The sequence below is a fragment of the Scyliorhinus torazame genome, chromosome 22, assembly GCF_047496885.1.
Source record: "Scyliorhinus torazame isolate Kashiwa2021f chromosome 22, sScyTor2.1, whole genome shotgun sequence".
NCBI lineage: Eukaryota > Metazoa > Chordata > Chondrichthyes > Carcharhiniformes > Scyliorhinidae > Scyliorhinus > Scyliorhinus torazame.
The window spans coordinates 85,722,560-85,743,017 of record NC_092728.1 but is presented as its reverse complement, the minus strand read 5'-3'; the positions used below and the strand labels follow the sequence as shown (position 1 = coordinate 85,743,017).

At 41.7% G+C, this 20,458-nt stretch overlaps 1 protein-coding gene across 1 annotated transcript in view; it reads right to left on the bottom strand.

Moving 5' to 3' along the window:
• Positions 1 to 20,458, bottom strand: part of LOC140398859 (multivesicular body subunit 12B-like) — a 181,587-nt gene that overhangs the window by 36,043 nt on the left and 125,086 nt on the right. The window lies entirely within an intron of this gene.

Below are 20,458 nucleotides of genomic sequence, written 5' to 3'. Positions count from 1 at the left end.
CGTGACTACGAGCAATTATAATCAAGAAGTGTTTCTGCAGTCATTTGGGAATCAAAAGGACCTAATTGCTAGAACAAGCATTCAAAATTCTTGCCACTTAGCAAATATGTTTATTAATGTGGACCAGTCATATCAAGCATTGATACTGTGCAATCAGTATCTTGTGAATATACAACTATGCATCAGTAATTACAGAAGAGTAAACATACAACATTTACCCTTAAAATGTATTTGGGAAAATTAGCATTTTCCCCATACTCTGTGTATAATGAGCACAAATTTAAACAGCATGGCGAAGTAACACACATTTTGTATTAAAAGAATGGTGTTGATGCATCAGACTAGCTTAATATTGTGAACTAAAAAATTTAACATGATAGTTTAAGAGTTGAGAACGTAGTGAGAGTGTGAACAGATAGTTTCATTTCAACACAGAATGTAAAAAAAGTGAAAAATATCAACTTTTTGGATTTCCATTGTAAACGCAGCAAGCAGAAGATTAAGTTGTTTGGGTTTTGGAGCCTACATGCTTTTTTTTGGAGCTTTTACATCACGTAATGCGTTTGAAACTTTTTGAAATAAACCACTGATAAGTTTTTCAAGTTAAAAACTAAGCCCTGTCCATGATTTAGATTGAACTTGGTTCTTTGTCCAATTACTATTATTTTTGAATTCCACGCAATCTAAGCTACAGTAAAATCTTTATCATCTGGTGTGTGCGTGGAATGGATGGTACCAGTTAATCAGAAATGCTGGTTAACGGAGAGTTCCATTTAACAATGGAATTCAGCGCAATGCTTGTAGCATGGGCCCATATGCAATCACTCAAGAAGTAAAGAATAATATTCTTTCGACTAATCTTCAACAGTACATTAAAACATAAATTTAAGGTTAAAATAGTATACAGGTAAGGGTTCCGGATAACTTCAGAATTGCTTCCGATTGATAAAGTGACAATTCGTATTAGGGGATCATCAGAAACTCCAGTTAGCAAAGAGTTTCAATTGGTAGAGTGCGGAATAACACAGTTTACTGCATTTCCTTCACCGGAATTTCAAAATATTAATGATCAGACATGGTATTCTGTACTGTTCAGGCAATCCTACTGTGCCATCTGCAAATGCACAGAATACTTTTCAATAAACTACTTGGCTGTACAAGAACTGCAATGTTGCTGAGCTGAAACTGATTCCTAAATTTACAAACAATGCTAACTCGAAGATTAATTTGCTTCCATTGCATAAAACATTCAACATTTTTATCAGCACTTGATTTATGGGAAAAACTTCAGCGTAGCATTCTTTTTCTACAAAACATGCACTTGGAAATGGAAACAGTGACAGGGGAGTGGGGAAGGGGGGTGGAATGGAGAGAAACTGCAGAAGAACTGCGATAATTTCCATTGGTATAAGGCATCAAAAATCTGAGATAATCTGAACCACTATACAAAATACAAATAATAAAAACACTTCAGACTGTATTTTGAGGTCTGCTTTCACAAGGCACACAAGAAAACATTTGGTTTTGCCTTCCCTTAAACATCCTTCCATTAAATAATTAGAATATGAAGCAGTGACTGTTTCATCACATTCTGCATTCAGAGTTCATTTATCTTCTCTGCCCGCCAGTTCACTAAATACAGCACATTAATGCGCCTCAGATTTGCTTAATCATTTACAGCACATTTATAATTAATACCCTCCTTGCTTTTATTGTAGCTTTATTCATCTTAGTTCCTGCATTATTTGTAGTGTCTGTGTTATCTTTCACCCCAGGGTCTAACCCACAGCCCACACAAGGGAGTGGTATTTCTCAAGTTTGGTCCTGTGCCAGTTTATCCTGCTATCTGCTAACACAGAAATAGGTCTCAATCTGATTTAGCGGAAAAGCTTGCAAACAATGCCCAATGGGAATGCGGAATACTGAAATGGCTCCTCCATTTCCAACTCCAAAAAGATGTTCGTCTCAGAGGGGCTTTGCCTACAGACATGTGAATGTCCAACTTTTTAGTGGAACCATCCATAAATAAATCATCATGTTTCTGACAACATGCCATGAATGCCCAGACCTAAAATGTTTTGTTTTATTCAAAAACGATTCACTGAATGTCATTAGCAAAATAGAAAAAAAATACTTTAACATGTAGTCAGAGAATTTGGTCCTATAATATTGACTTAGAACAGAGAACAATACAGCGCAGTACAGGCCCTTCGGCCCACGATGTTGCACCGAAACAAAAGCCATCTAACCTACACTATACCATTATCATCCATATGTGTATCCAATAAACTTTTAAATGCCCTCAATGTTGGCGAGTTCACTACTGTAGCAGGTAGGCATTCCACGGCCTCACTACTCTTTGCGTAAAGAACCTACCCCTGACCTCTGTCCTATATCTATCACCCCTCAGTTTAAGGCTATGTCCCCTCGTGCTAGCCATTTCCATCCGTGGGAGAAGGCTCTCACTGTCCACCCTATCTAACCCTCTGATCATTTTGTATGCCTCTATTAAGTCTCCTCTTAACCTTCTTCTCTCTAACGAAAACAACCTCAAGTCCATCAGCCTTTCCTCATAAGATTTTCCCTCCATACCAGGCAACATCCTGGTAAATCTCCTCTGCACCCGTTCCAAAGCCTCCACGTCCTTCCTATAATGCGGTGACCAGAACTGTACGCAATACTCCAAATGCGGCCGTACCAGAGTTCTGTACAGCTGCAACATGACCTCCTGACTCCGGAACTCAATCCCTCTACCAATAAAGGCCAACACTCCATAGGCCTTCTTCACCACCCTATCAACCTGGGTGGCAACTTTCAGGGATCTATGTACATGGACACCTAGATCCCTCTGCTCATCCACACTTTCAAGAACTTTTCCATTAGCCAAATATTCCACATTCCTGTTTTTCCTTCCAAAGTGAATCACCTCACACTTCTCTACATTAAACTCCATTTGCCACCTCTCAGCCCAGCACTGCAGCTTATCTATATCCCTCTGTAACCTGCTACTTCCTTCCACACTATCGACAACACCACCGACTTTAGTATCGTCTGCAAATTTACTCACCCACCCTTCTGCGCCTTCCTCTAGGTCATTGATAAAAATGACAAACAGCAACGGCCCCAGAACAGATCCTTGTGGTACTCCACTTGTGACTGTACTCCATTCTGAACATTTCCCATCAACCACCACCCTCTGTCTTCTTTCAGCTAGCCAATTTCTGATCCACATCTCTAAATCACCCTCAATCCCCAGCCTCCGTATTTTCTGCAATAGCCTACCGTGGGGAACCTTATCAAACGCTTTGCTGAAATCCATATACACCACATCAACTGCTCTACCCTCGTCTACCTGTTCAGTCACCTTCTCAAAGAACTCGATAAGGTTTGTGAGGCATGACCTACCCTTCACAAAGCCATGCTGACTATCCCTGATCATATTATTCCTATCTAGATGATTATAAATCTTGTCTCTTATAATCCCCTCCAAGACATTACCCACTACAGACGTGAGGCTCACCGGTCTATAGTTGCCGGGGTTGTCTCTGCTCCCCTTTTTGAACAAAGGGACCACATTTGCTATCCTCCAGTCCTCTGGCACTATTCCTGTATCCAATGATGCCATAAAAATCAAAGCCAATGGTCCAGCAATCTCTTCCCTGGCCTCCCAGAGAATCCTAGGATAAATCCCATCAGGTCCCGGGGACTTATCTATTTTCAGCCTGTCCAGAATTGCCAACACCTCTTCCCTACGTACCTCAATGCCATCTAATCTATTTACCTGGAGCTCAGCATTCTCCTCCACAACATTATCTTTTTCCTGAGTGAATACTGACGAAAAATATTCATTTAGTATCTCGCCTATCTCTTCAGACTCTACACACAACTTCCCATCCCTGTCCTTGACTGGTCCTACTCTGTCCCTAGTCATTCGCTTATTCCTGACATACCTATAGAAAGCTTTTGGGTTTTCCTTGATCCTTCCTGCCAAATACTTCTCATGTCCCCTCCTTGCTCGTCTTAGCTCTCTCTTTAGATCCTTCCTCGCTACCTTGTAACTATCCATCGCCCCAACTGAAACTTCACACCTCATCTTCACATAGGCCTCCTTCTTCCTCTTAACAAGATTCCACTTCTTTGGTAAACCACGGTTCCCTCGCTCGGCACCTTCCTCCCCGCCTGACCGGTACATACTTATCAAGAACACGCAGTAGCTGATCCTTGAACAAGCTCCACTTATCCAGTGTGTCCAACACTTGCAGCCTACTTCTCCACCTTATCCCCCCCAAGTCACATCTAATGGCATCATAATTTCCCTTCCCCCAGCTATAACTCTTGCCCTGCGGTGTATACTTATCCCTTTCCATCCTTAACGTAAGCGTCACCAAATTGTGGTCACTGTCCCCAAAGTGCTCACCTACCTCCAAATCCAACACCTGGCCTGGTTCATTACCCAAAACCAAATCCAATGTGGCCTCGCCTCTTGTTGGCCTGTCAACAAACTGTGTCAGGAAACCCTCCTGCACACACTGTACAAAAAACGACCCATCTAATGTACTCGAACTATATCTTTTCCAGTCAATATTTGGAAAGTTAAAGTCTCCCATAATAACTACCCTATTACTTTCGCTCTTATCCAGGATCATCCTCGCCATCCTTTCCTCTACATCCCTAGAACTATTTGGAGGCCTATAGAAAACTCCCAACAGGGTGACCTCTCCTTTCCTGTTTCTAACCTCAGCCCATACTACCTCGGAAGATGAGTCCCCATCTAGCATCCTCTCCGCCACCGTAATACTGCTCTTGACTAGCAGCGCCACACCTCCCCCTCTTTTGCCTCCTTCTCTGAGCTTACTAAAACACCTAAACCCCGGAACCTGCAACATCCATTCCTGTCCCTGCTCTATCCATGTCTCCGAAATGGCCACAACATCGAAGTCCCAGGTACCAACCCATGCTGCCAGTTCCCCTACCTTATTTCGTATACTCCTGGCATTGAAGTAGACACACTTCAAACCACCTACCTGAACACTGGCCCCCTCCTGCGACGTCAAATCTGAGCTCCTGACCTCTATACTCTCATTCTCCCTTACCCTAAAACTACAATCCAGGTTCCCATGCCCCTGCTGCATTAGTTTAAACCCCCCCAAAGACTTGAAAAGGTTTGTTATGATTGTTTAACACAAAACAACTAAATGGTTTATCCCATTTGAATTTACGCTCCGCACCACATTTATTGTAACACTGAAGTGCAGAAACCAACTAAATCACAAAAACAATTTTTGGCAAAGAGGCAATGATTTTGAAAAGGTCAAATGGAAGTGTTCAATTGATAGTGACATTCATACTTGAAGTTCTCATTATGAGAACCAATAATTTAGCTATTAAAAATTTGTCACTTACTAGGAGGAAATCAAATATGTAGAGCTGCCAAACGGTTTAGCTGAATACTGATGAAGAAAATTGAGAGATTACAGATGTAACAGTGAAAGCAGTATGGTATCAGAGCACAAGAATAGAAGCAAAATGTGATGGATGCTGGAAATGTGAAATAAAAACAGAAAAGTGCCAGAAAAACCCAGCAACCCTGGCAGCCCCTCTTGTGGAGAAACAGATTTAACATTTCAGTCTAAAATGACTCTTCTTTGGATCTCCAAAGAGTCATTTTGGACCAGCTGGGTTTTCCCCACACTTCAATCATCAGAGCAGTTGGGTGACAGAAACGGTCTATTAAAGTTATGAACAAAGTGTGAAATGCATTGGGCAAACCCCAAGAAGCCCAACAATTTCCGATTCCTACCCGTGTAAAAGGAGACAGCCATTGCAGCAAGAAGTACATTCATGCCATCCCAATAATATCTCCCATAGCCCTGCATTTTGAAAAGCAGTTACGCCAGAGCCAACGAGTTGGCTCATGCAATGTCATACAAAACAACACATGTATGTTTGGCCTTGTGCCAGAGATACTTAATTGCTGACCGACAACATACTATTTACCTCACCTATATCCTCATCAACCTTTTCTGGAGGGCTTCTTCTATCGCTACAGCAGGACAGTTTCACTGGATTACAAAATAAGATCATGGAGAATGGGCATGCTTGGCAAATGATGTGGAGTGTAAAAATAGGTCAGAGTTTTTGCAGGTAAGGACTATTCTAATTATACATACATCTTACAGGAAACAGAACTGAAGCCAGTGATGACAGGCAGGCAGTGGCGTAGTAACAGGGAGGCAGTGGACTGGTAATCGAGGAGACCCAGGGCAAGATCTGTGCGTTCAAATCCCACCACGGCAGATGGTGAAATTTCAATTTAATTTTTAAAAAAATCTGGAATTAAAAGTCTAACAAAACCAAAGTTGATTGCCACAAAAATCCATCTACCATCCTCACCTGGTCTGGCCTACTGTGACTCTAGATCCACAGCAATGTGGTTGACTCTTAAATGCCCTTTTAAATGAAGGGCAATAAATGATGGCTTAGCCCATCCCGTAAATGAATTTAAAAAATAAAAACATCTGGTTAAGTGTCTCACTTTCTAAAAAGCTCATGAACAATGCCACAAAGCTATCTGTAAAGCAAATATGGGTTTAGGTTGTATTCACAAACAAATTGCCTACCATTTTATCCTTGTGCAAGAGCTTGGTTAGGCCTCAGTTAGAATAACATGACCAATTTTGGTCCCCTCACATGGTGCAGCTTTGGGAAGGGTATAAATACGGTAAGCTTTAATCGAAGTTCACAGAATCATAAAACAATGAAGCACAGGTCATCATTTGGGCCATCATCCCTGTTTCAGACCCTTGGTACAGCTATTCAATTAATCTCACTTCCTTGTTCTTTCCCCATAGCCCTGCAAGTTTTTTCTCTTTGGATCTACTTCAACTATTCTTCCAGTCAGCCTAATTCAGCGCGCAACAACTCACTGTGTTTAAAAAAGAAGTTACATTATGTAGCCTCTAGTCCTTTTGGCAATCGCCTTAAATCCAAATCCTATGGGGCTTATCCTTTGGCCAAAGAAAACAGCATCTAGTTAATTAATTTAGAAAACCCATTCAAGATTTTAAACATATACCAAATATCCGATAAACGTTTTCTGGAGTTCAACCGTAGCTTCTCCAGTGTCTCTACATAACTGAAGTCCCACATCCATGTTACCATTCTAATAACGCTCTCCTAAACCCTCTCCAAGGCTTGACATCCTCCCAAAAGTGTGCTGTTCAGAATTAAGCACAATTTTTCACCCGAGGCCCAGAGTATAACTTCCTTGTCTTTATATATTATTAATAAAGCCAAGGATCCATTGTGCTTCATCCCAACTTGTCCTGCCACCTTCAAATGTTTGAGTACATATACAGTCCCAAATCTCTCAGTTCTTGCACCCCTCTCAAATTGTATAATTTAGTTTGTGATGCCTGCCCTCATCTTTCTGTCAAAATGCATCACTTCACATTCTCTGCATTTAAATTCATCTATATTTGTCAATCTTACCAGAATCCACTGTTTACTACATTTCTGAATTTCATGTCACTGCAAATTTTGAAATTATGCTGTGTATATTACTAAAAAGAGCAATGGTCCAAATACTGACACCTAGGGAATACCACTGAAATACTTCCTTCCTTCCTTCCAGTTCGAAACATAACCATTTACCACTGCCATCTGTTTTCTGTCGATAACCAATTTTGTATCCATACTACCACTATTTATTTTATCCCACGGAATTTAAATTTGCTAACAAGTCTATCATGTGGTACTTTGTCAAATGCCGTTTGTAAGTCCATGTACACAGCAACTGGATGGCCTCATCAACTCCCTCCATTGCTTAAAGAACTCAACCAAAAACACCATCTGCCTTTAGTAAATCTGTGCTGCCTTTCATCTATTCCTTTGTTAATGTTGACTTTTATGGTGGAGAAGAAATTTCCTCTAATTAAATATTGAGAAGACAGAAACCATTGTCTTTGACGTACTTCAGTCCCAGTCACCAGCTCTATCCCTCTCCCTGGAAACTAAGGCTAAATGCGTGTGCAACCTTGGTGTCACATTTGACTCCAAGTTGAGCTTTCACCCACATACGAGAACCATCATTTAGAATGCCTATTTCCACCTCCTTAAATCAATTGCCTCCATTCTTGCATCAAATTAACTGTTGGTTAAACTTTCATCCATGTGTTGTTACCGCCAAACCTGATTATTCCATCATATTCCTGGGAGTCCTCACACATTCCACACTCAGTAAACTCCTAATTTGCTCTAAGTTCCATTCACCCATGACCCCTGTGCTCGCTGATCTATATTGCTTCCTGTTTGAGCAACACTAGAATATTAAATCAAGTCCTAGTCAAGTCCCGCCCTGTCTTTAGTAGGTACAACTTATCCAAGTACAACTTATTAAAGATTTCCTGAGTTACTTCACCAAGGTGTCTCCTGTTGCCTAAATGGTTAAAGTCTCAAATGAAAACTGTTAGAATTTATGTTCAAATAATACCTAGAACTTTCAAATTGGTGGCCCCAGACGTTTGAGACTGAACGGGAACACTTGGTTTTGTGACAAAACCTGGTGAATCTGCCAGGCGAACAGTGCAAGCGGGCAGTGGAAGCCCAAAGGTTGCGGGATCATTGTGAACCTGTCATGACTACTAACAGTACTGGCAAGATGTGAGTTGAAACAGTCTCTCTACCGAGAGAGGCCATAAAAGTTATCTAGCAAAGTTGTCCAAATACTGCACAAGAGGTTGTGAAGAGCTGAAAAGGTAATGGACCATTTGGCTTATCAGAAGATAGATGGTTTAGACTGGAGCCAGGTTTGTACTTGAGGATTAGGAGCTGAGCAGTTAGCTTTAATATTGCAACAGCATAGATCTAGTTTGCATGCAAAAACTGCCTTGGTTGTGGTAAGCAACTCAGGCAGAGACTCACAGAACGTAATAGGGCAAACAAGCCATTCCAACAGGAACAATGCTACTAAGGGAAGTGGTTAAGCAACCTCCGAGAAACTGGTCACTCCCCATTAGTGGTGGAAGTTACCTGGGAGGTGCTCATCGGGCGGCACTGTGGCGCAGTGGTTAGCACTGCTGCCTCACGGTGCCAAGGATCAGACTCTATCAGTGACTCAATGTTTTGGTTATTTGAAGGTTGCTGTTACTTCTCTCTGCGCTCACTGGAATGAATAACTTTTAAAACAAAGTTAAGAATGGTAAAGTTGCTTATAACCTTAAAATTAATAAAGAAGTTTAGAAAGTACTAATATAGTGTATGTAGTATTATGCATGGAATACAAGTGAGAATAGTTTTAATATCTGCTTTTACTTGAGGTAAGACAACATGCAACATTCAAGAATGTGGATTCATTGAATGTCTAACTGATCCATCGGACTTCATTAAAACGGACGCTTATCAATAAAACGGACGCTTATCAATATGTTTTTAGTGAGCCAATTGCTTTGCTATAGTATGTTTTTGTTGTATCTGTCAGAGCTCAGTACGTCAATTAAAATTACAGAATAGTTTTGTAAACTTACAAAGTTACAGAAGCTACACAAATGTCACATAAAATGCATATCAATGCTTGAAAGTGATTGGTCTGTGAAATGTAACAGCACATTCAACAGATATTAAAATTAAAAGAACAACAGAGTTACAAAAGCTAATTATCAAACTTAACTCTAAATTTGCAAAATCAAAGTGTGAAATAAAGTGGCTTCCCTTAAACCTCACAAGTTAAACTACACTAATTTAATGCTGAATGTTTCAATGGTTGCTTTTCTATCCACAATTGAATTTAGAGACCAGAGCTGACCATTTTAATTGTGAGGGAGTTGGACAGTTCTGTACCAGCGATTGTTCAACCTTGACATCTTACACCACTGCCTTAAGGGCATATGTTCTTTGCCCCCTTGTCAAGTTTGAGTATGATGCCACGACCAAGTCAAGCTTGCACCCCAGACGTCAGCAGAAAATCATACTGGGTTGGCATACTTTGCTTGTGTGTGAACTAAACTAAAATTTATCATTAAGCATCAATTTTCCTACGGTCACATTTACACACATTTTCAATTTAAAAGTATAAGATCATCTCCCTGATATCTCCTATCCATTCTGAAAAGTTCAGGTTTTGTAATCTTTCCATTGAACTTGGATCAAACACAAGTGAACACAAGTCTCTTGACACCTACCTGCACTTCCCGTTCCATATTCAACGGATGCGCCTTATTGGAGACTCTCCAATGGAAATAAAATACCCTCAACCAAATTTGGGAAAATTAATCTGGAGATAATGATAAAGTAGGATGTCTAAAGAGATGAACAGGTACCTCTTAGTGAACACTAGTCCCCACCACTTGTAAAGATTAATTATTAGAAAAGGTATCTGCACAAGAGTTCATAATTTAGCCTCCATTCCACCAGCAATTATGGTTAAAGAAGATACCAAAACTGGCAGCTAGTGTCACAAGTAGGCTTACATTAACACTGTGATGAAGTTACTGTGAAAATCCCCCAGCCACCACATTCCGTCCGGGTACGCTGAGGGAGACTTCAGAATATCAAATTCACCTAACAGCACGTCTTGCGGGAGGAAACGAGAGTACCCAGAGGACTCCCCCGCAGACACGGGGAGAATGTGCAGAATTTGCACAGAATCTTCAGTCATGAGATATGACAAGTTGAATTCTAAATATAACGTTGGCGGCTAAAGATTAAAAAAATAAACTTTGGACCACGAGTATAAAATGTTTTGCGATCTCAGGGTTTCTATTTTTAAAAGGTTATTTATTGTGTTACCCTGACCCATTCAGTCTCTTAAGTGATGTGCCAATCAACATGTGCCCCACCTTATTTTACTATGTGAATTCACTTCAATCAACATTAAGAATTCCATCAGTATGACAGTCTTTGAAGCCTGCCCAAAAACATAGATCATCAACCTAAACCTTTCAAGAGAAAACCTAACGTGGCAGACACAAGAGGCGCTTCTGAAGCCAATTTGTGTAAATTCGACTTCAATGGGAGTCAACTCGTGGAGGATCTTTGGCAACCTACTCCTCTCTATTATATCGAGAGCACGAGTTTAAAAACAGTGGTCTTAAAATCATAAGTCTAGGATTACCAAACTTTCTGTGGGAACCCTAGATAGAATAGGTAAACCAGCAGCCACTGAAATATCGTGGGTACATCAGTGATAGCACTGAAAAAAAAAAGTCAATTGTTTAAAAGGTGACAGAACAGTAATTGTTTGAGAAACCAATCCATCTATTCCCACATCTATTTCCTTCTGATCTATGTTAACAGATTGAATGACAGGTGGTTTTATGATCAAAGGTAAATCAAAGACATTATAAAAGCCAAGTGCAACAAAGTCTTTTGACAATCCACCACAGGCTTCCAAAACATTCTGAAGAAAATCGTCTTTCCCTGCTCTATCATGGAAATACATATCCTCCCACTGGAAACCAGAACTCTGAGCAGCAGCATCCTGCCTGGGGCAAGACACGTTATTTTTTTATGCCTTCTCCTCACTGAAAATGTACAAAGGGAGATGATTAAACAACCTATAATCAAAGTTAGATTTCCGAGGCCAACATCCCAAACCACGGAGGAATTCGACTTCCAAAGAAGTTTGTTTTCCGTACTGCATGAGACACATACTGAAAGATGGCTGTGAACCATATACAGTTCCTACATTTCAACTAGATTATGGAAGAAAAAGGCCTCATTTTGTACAACAGCCCAAGTTGATTCCACATTTCCTGGTCCAATATACAGATTAAAATACCAATAAACATGTAAACGACACCACAGTCCCAGAGGACCACAGGCTTCTCTCCCCTTTGGTGATTTAACTCAAGGGTTACTACACCTCAGGTGAGAGGCAAGGTTGAGAACCCCGGCCAGTACGGGAATTTAAACCCACGCTGTTGGCATCACTCTGCATCACGAGCCAGCCATTTAACCAACTGAGCTAACTGACTGTTCTCCATCTAACAGCCAGGCAGGCAGTTCCATCTGGGATTCGAGCCATGGAGGCCTGTTCCATCTAACATTTAGACCCACTGAAGATGGCAGCTATTCTCCTCTAAAAGACGCAGTTTCGTACCTTCGCTGAACCAGGAAGAGGCTCTTCCCCAGGTTTGATTACCCAATAGTTACCATTGTGTGGTAACTATTAACTGGATTTCACCTATAGAGTTACTAAAAATTGGATATTGTTTGGGAAAAGGGCTGTCTTCAGTGAGTCCAGGGAATGTGGGGATATTTTGGGAACATGAGGTAACGTCAGGTAACACGATGTGTTCAGTTATTCATATACCTTTTAGTTATAAATTTAGAGTACCAAATTCATGTTTTCCAATTAAGGGGCCATTTAGCGTGGCCAATCCACCTACCCTGCACATCTTTGGGTTGTGGGGGCAAAACCCACGCAAACATGGGGAGAATGTGCAAACTCCATACAGACAGTGACCCAGAACCGGGATCGAACCTGGGACATAGGTGCCGTGAGGCAGCAGTGCTAACTGCGCCACCGTGCTGCCCTTGGTTATTTTATAAATTTAGAGTACTCAATTCATTTTTTCCAATTAATGGGCAATTTAGCATGGCCAATCCACCTAGCCCGCACATCTTTGGGTTGTGGGGGCGAAACCCACGCAAACACGGGGAGAATGTGCAAACTCCACACGGACAGTGACCCAGAGCCGGGATCGAACCTGGGACCTCAGAGCAGTGAGGCAGCAGGGCTAACCCACTGTTATTCATATACTTAAGTGTCATAGTGTATATTAGTATTTTTGTATTTTCTTTTACTTTAATAAATATTCTTTATTAAATGTTTACTCAATGACTGTATTGGCCCCTCACTGGGTTGTACATGCTTCCTCTCATTATTCCAAACAAAAATACACCACTAAGAACCAGGGTTTCAAGTTATCCTTCGGGGTTTTAAGATACTTTCGCAGGCACAATCTGCGGATTTCTTAACACAAGTTCTTCACAACCAATGAAGCACTTTTGTAGTGCCGTGACTATTGCAACGTGGGGAAATGCAACAGCTAACTTACATAAAGTTTCACAAATAGCCATGAGATAAAAGGCCATATAATTTGATTTAGTGGTGCTGGTCGAGGGATAAATGCTATTCACAATAACCAGGGAAGTCATTTGAATTATGCCACAAGATCTTTACTGTTTATCTGTATGACAGATAGCACCTACCAAGAGTGCAGCACTACCTCAGTTCTGCACTGCAGAGTTAGCTTAGATTATATGTTAAAGTCTCCAGAATGCATTTGATGCACGAGTGCTAGCATTGAACTAAGCAATATGTAAATCAGCAAAACCGAACAGCGGGCAGTGTGCTTCAGTTAAAAATACGATTCTGCAGAATTGTTTTAAGGCAAAGGAATGTCAGTTGTGTTTCTGCACATCTTACAATAACGTCCTGTACATTTTCATACACATTGGAAGGCAGATTTTGGTTCATTCAATAAATGTGACTGTGCTGAAAGCTGAATTGTTTACAGAGTTACCCGTCAATCATGAATGACATTCATAATTAAGATGTAATAGCATTGCACATCAGGGGAGTTGGAGCTTCTTTCAGGTATTTGCAACAATAGGCACTCAGTTTTACTTGAAGAAACTGGATTTCCAAACTAAAAATCCTCTACCATCAAGGTCTAATGCCTTCAGCTTTATTTATTTTCTTCTCAGTCTCCCTAGAATCCATTCCAATGCAACTTCCATGAATTTGATTAAAAAATAACTGTTGAATCATTGCTAACTTTCAATTAATTTACCCGTTCTTGTTCAGAATCAACACACACATACCTATTTTGCTGCAGCCCCTCTTCAACTTGGAAGCTAGGTATTGTCTAGACATCCACTCCTTCACAACTGGCAATAACATCACATGAACAGGCAAGTAGAGGAAACACACGTGGTGTTTCCGCTGATGAGTTTTCAATATATTGCTCTTCACTACGCCAATATATTCTAAAATTCGCTACCCCAAAGCTAACTTAAGCACTCGGGTACCACGTTATCCAAATATGCCTAAGGTTTTAAAGGATACAAGGGAAAAACAATCAAATGATAAAGGCATGCCTGCCGAGATGGCTTCATTTAAATTGGCGACCATCTCCCTCATGCCTTCGATCACTGAAACCCTACGCAAAATTCTTGTCACTGAATTTGACAAATCCCGATGAACATAGAACATACAGTGCAGAAGGAAGCCATTCGGCCCATCGAGTATGTACCGACCCACTTAAAACCACACTTCCACCCTATCCCCATAACCCAAAACCCCTCCTAATCTTTTTGGACACCAAGGGCAATTTAGCATGGCCTAACCTGCACGTCTTTGGACTGTGGGAGGAAACCGGAGCACCCGGAGGAAACCCACGCAGACATGGGGAGAACGTGCAGACTCTGCACAGACAGTGACCCAGCAGGGAATCGAACCTGGGACCCTGGCGCTGTGAAGCCACAGTGCTTGCCACGTGTGCTACCGTGCTGCCCTAAAGCTGGCTATGGAACTGAAAAATTCTTTGGAAGAGTCACTGGGTCCAATTCAGTCCTCCCTCGACACCACTCGTCTAGCTGTTGATTCTCCCACCAACACCCCGATCGACATCGAGACAGCCCTCTCGGAGCACTCCAGAATCTGTATGCTGGAGTTCAAGCCGACTGCGGTGATTAAGGTGAACGTGTCGATGACTTTGAAAACAGGTCAAGATGACAAAATCTACGCCTTGTTGGCCTACCAGAGGGAACGGAGGGCTGAGCCCCACCGCAGTTTATGTGGGATTTATTTAAAAAGATGGTGGGCGAGGAAACTTTCCCCAAACCCCTGGAGCTAGACAAAGCCCACTGTACCCTCCAACCGAAACCTCGCCCAGATCATCCCCTGCAAGCCATTGTGGTACGATTCCATCGCTACAAACAAAAGGTGCTCATTCTTAGGTGGGTAAGGGAGCACTGCAATGTCACTTATCAAAGCCACCCAATTAGGATTTACTGAGACACGAGTAGAGATCTGGCAAGGAAGCGGCAGCAATTAACAACATCGAGTCCACACTGTTCAAGAAAGGATTAAGCTTTGGGTTGATTCACCCTGCCCCATCTCCGCATCACACTTAACGGAGAAAATCACTTCTTCGACATGCCAGATGAGATGGGTTCTTTCCTACAGCGGTGCATACTTAATACCTAACTGGGTTGGTTGCCCTGGTAGATTTTATGGAGATATTGACTGGTAACTATGCGCTTTCAATACCTGGTCATTGTTGCCTACACTTGGGGTCACTAAAGATGGACACAAAGGAACTGGCCGATGACTGCACCTGATATGTGCTTGTCCTCTTCTCCTTTGAACCTGATTCAAGTGAGGCTGCCCTTTTGCATTACAGGTAAGCAAATGTAGCATGTCGCGAAGGTTGGCCGGCGTTGGATGCGGTGGTCGACCGACTGGCAAAGTCGATCCCGGGAAAGTAAGTTTGGAAAACAAATGCATTAGATTACATCAAACTCGAGTCGGCCAGGTGTTTCATTCCAACAATTATGGGGAATGGCAATTTTGATCGACAAAAGGTTGCAGTTCTCCCCCTTAAATATATTTGCAGATCCAGGAGGGTGTTACACAATAGTCAGTGGCACACTTTCTCAATCCCTGTCGCGTGATTGTCAATGATCTTAAACGGGACAATACAAAATTTATTACATTACTTCTGCCCTCCCTTCCCAATCTAGACACCCACCATCTTATTTTTGGAGGGGATCTAAATTGTGTCACAGATTCAGAGCTGGACTGCTCAAGCCCAAAGACCTTCACCACCTCTGGTGTGGCCAGGCTCTCTCCAAATTTATAACTCAAATGGGTTGTGTTGGCCACGAGGGACTTTTCCTACTTCTGCATGTCCATCAGGCTTACTCACGCATCGACTACTTTTTTTAAAGAATACATTATCAAGCAAGAAAATGAAAACACAAGAATTTGGAAACTGACCGTCAATATTTCATTCGTCCCATTTCTGAGTTATATGTAGACAGATTAAAACTTCAGACTCAATTTGACTTACTTTTCACAAATAAATGCTGAGTATACGGGAAGTTTTATGAATACGGGGACAAGGCTGGCTGGCTGCCTTCTGGCCCACCAACGCAGGCGCCAGTCAGCTTCTCGGCTCATCTCCCAAGTCTACGACCCCTCTGATATTAACTTCTTTTTACTGTAACGGTTATAAATCAGACCCCCCCCTCAGATAGCATCGCAGTGGCTGACTTTTAAAATAATTTGGACATCCCTGCTGACTTGAACAGAGACTTGGAGGATCCTTTGTGGCTGGATGAGATAATAAACCACATTAAATTAATGCAGGGTGGCAAGGCCCCGGGCCTTGGTGGCTTTCCGATTGACTTTTATATAAAGGTCTCGGCTCAACTTGTTGCCTTATTACTAGATATATTTAATAACTCATTATCTCAGGGCTCTCTGCCCCCAACACTGACTCAAGCTTCCATCTCGCTTATACTCAAAAAAAGTCAGAGACCCTGTGAAATGTGGCTCATACCGGGCTCTCTCTTAAATACGGACGTCAAGTTGTTGGCTAAGGTGTTGGCAAGCCATTTAGAGCCATGTATTCCTGGCATAATATCAGATAACCAAACCGGCTTTGTGAAAGGGCAACAATTATTCTCCAATGTACGTCGCCTTGACATTATTCTTTCCAGAAACGGCCATGACTTACCCTGAAATTATTATCTCTCTGGATGCTGGGCAGAGTGGGATTATTTGTTTACAATTTTGGATAAATTTGGGTTTGTCTCAAAATGTATTTCTTGATTTCGTCTTCTCTATACCTCCCCCGCCGCAAGTGTGCGCACTAACTCTCTGTACTCAGGGCACTTCCTTCCATCCAGAGGAACCCGGCAAGGGTGCCCTTGGTCTCCATTCCTTTTGCCCTGGAGATAAAACCCCTGTCCATAGACTTAGTCATCAACACTGTAAGGCATATCCACCGAACTGGCATGGAGCATCGGGTGTCCTTATAGACTGGTGATCTCCTGTTATATATCACTAACCCTCTGTTGACGACATAATGAATATTCTGAGCACCTTTGGCCCATTCACAGACTATAAATGGAATATCAACAAAAGTGAATGTTTCCCACTCAAACAGTCTTGCAGGAGCTTTGCCGTTTCATTTATCTATTGCTGGTTTTCACTTTATTGGGTGTGAACATAACACACTCTCTGGCGACTCATCATAAAACAAACTTTTTTAGCCTGGTCACCAAAATCAAGGCAGATTTACAGCGCTGGGATAGTTTGTCTCTTTCCTTGGCTGGCAGAATTCGATCTATAAAGGTGAACATTCTACCCAGGTTCTTGTTTCTTTTTCAATGTCTCCCCATCTTCTTTCTGAAATCAATTTTTGCTATGATAAATAAGTTGATATCAACATTTATTTTGGCAGGCAGGACTCCGAGAGCCCATGGAGCGTTACTTCAGAGAGGGAGATGGTGTGATGGGCTTGCATTACCCAACCTACTGTATTATTATTGGGTTGCCAATATTCATAAGATTTTAATATAGTGTCATTAATCCAGAGAAGAATTGGTGCCTTATGGAAGTGCATTTCTACTGCTCATCCTCTCTTCCTGCCTTAATTTGTGCCCCGTTGTCCCTACTCACCTTCTTAAATACACATCGATTCCCACTGTAATTTCCACTTTAAAAATATGGAAACAATTTTGTCAACGTTTTAAACTCACCGCTCCTTCACTTGCAGGCGCCATTTATAACAACAACTTATTCTTGCCTCCCAAGCTTTTTGGAGGAAGAGAGGACTTGAGCGTTTTACTGATATCGGTGTTGATGGATCCTTTGCCAACTTAAACGATTTTGCAGCCAAATTCAACCCAACCTAATCTTTACCACTATTTTCAGGCCCACAGTTTTGTTCGCTTTCATTGCTGATCCTTTCTTCAGCTATCTCCAAATACATTATTGGAAGGGACTCCATCTCTGCCTCAAACTCAGAGCTTTTATTCCAAGATTGTATGATCTCATGCCATCCTCTAATCCCTCCCCTCTTTACAAGACTGGGAAGCGGATCTTGGGCTTGACCTTGAAGAGGATTGGACGGAGGAGGCCCTTCTTAGGGTCAACCCGGTTAATTCAATTTAAACTTTTGCACACTTCACCAACACCAGTAACAAACAACAAATGTAACAGGTGTTCACTTGTTCCTGCGGACAATACCCACATCTTCTGGTTGTGCTGGAAGCTGGCTGGTTTCTGGTCATGACGTTCTTTCCAAAGTTTTAGATATTGATTGCAGCCGTGTCCTTTGATAGCCATATTTGGAGTCCCACCTGAACTGGTCAATTTTACTAAGATTAAGGCAGACGTCATTGCATTCGCTTCCTTAATAGCCCGCAAGTGGATTCTATTAACTTGCCGCTGCCCAAACCATACACTGCTTCATCCTGGTGAGAAGACTTAATGTCTTTTCTTCATTTGGAGAAGATTAAATATACCATAAGAGTATCTACTGAGAAATGTTATCATAGATGGCAACCTTTTGTTTCTTTCATTAATTGCTGTCGATTGTTTATTTAAATTGGGTTTTTTCTTTTCATAATCTTTAATATTGTCACAGGTATGCTTACATTAACACTGCAATGAGGTTACTGTGAAAATCCCCTAGTCGCCACACTCCGTCTCCTGTTCGGGTACACAGAGGGAGAATTCAGAATGTCCAACTCACCTAACAAGCACGTCTTTCGGGACTTGTGGGAGGAAACCGGAGCACACAGAGGACATGCAGACTCCGCACAGACAGTAACCCAAGCCGGGAATTGAACCTGGGACCCTGACGCTGTGAAGCAACAGTGCTAACCACTGTGCTACCGTGCCACCTGTATATTTTGCATATGGGGTTGTTTGCTTGCTGGAGGAAGTGGAGTCAATATATTGTATTTTGTTTGTCTGCTCCTTACCTCTTTTTGAAAACCAATAAAAACAGCTTTTTAAAGATCATATCAACAGAATGGAATACACGATGCTTTCCTCCAACACTCATCGCCCCACAAAATATACTGGTTTGCTTCTGCAGAGATAGAAATATTCATGCCGTTCTGGAGATATTCCAGCTCGCGGAACAGTCAAAATTTCAACTCAACCGCGAATTATATAAACACTCGAATGCTAGATGCTGAATCTGCACTTCATTGGTGAAAGTTCAACACTAAAGTTTTGTAAAATGACAGCCAACATTGAATACTTTCTTTTCAAAATATTCTCCCTAATATTAGTTAGAAAAAGAAAAAGAAATAGGCACTGCTTTGTTAGCTTGGTCCCTTCAGGAGCACGGCTATCAATTTAAAAATCTGCTTCCTGAATCTGGTCTATGGAGATATGAGTGTTAATCATTGTCGAGTTTGAAGTTCCAGAAATGTAATTTTCTTTGTTAATAGAGAAAAAAAACTCATTTATTTAGTGCTTATAATAATAATCTTTCATTAGTGTCACAAGTAGGCTTACATTAACACTGCAATGAAGTTACTGTGAAAATCCCCTAGTCGCCACACTACAGCGCCTGTTCGGGTACACCGAGGGAGGATTCAGAATGTCCAATTCACCTAACAAGCATGTCTTTCTGGACTTGTGGGAGGAAACCAGAGCACCCGGAGAAAACCCCGCAGACATGGGGAGAAGGTGCAGACTCCGCACAGACAGCGACTTAAGCCGGGAATTGAACCCGGATCCTTGATGCTGTGAAGCAGTAGTGCTAACCACTGTGCTACCGTGCTGCCTGTTCTTGACTTTAGAGAATCCCAAAGCACTTTGTAGTCAATGAAGTACTCTTTCTTCCATTGTAGTCATGAGGTAATGTAGGGGAACATGGCTGTCAATTACTGCAAGACAAGAAATCTTACAACACCAGGTTAAAGTCCAACAGGTTTGTTTTGAATCACTAGCTTTCAGAGCGCAGCTCCTTCCTCACCCGAGGAAGGAGCTGCGCTACAAAAAAATACAAACCTGTTGGACTTTAACCTGGTGTTGTTAAGACTTCTTACTGTGCCACCTCAGTCCAAGGCCGGCATCTTCACATCATAATTACTGCGAGGTTTGACAAATAATATTGAGGTACATGACCAGATTACCATCTTTTTGATGCTAATTGTGACATAGACGTTGGCCAAAACACGGGGAGAGCTTCCCTGCTCGTCATTAGTTTGTGTCAATGAAATGTTTATGTCCATTTGAGAGGACAGATGCAACTTCGAATAAATGTCTCAGCTGAAAACCAGCTCCTCAACAGTGCAGAAATTCCTCAGTACTGCGATGAAGCATCATCCCAGATTATGTACTCAAATCTCTGGATTGGTGTATGAACATACAACTTTAAGTCTGAGGCCAGAATGCTACCATTGAGCTACTCCACATAAT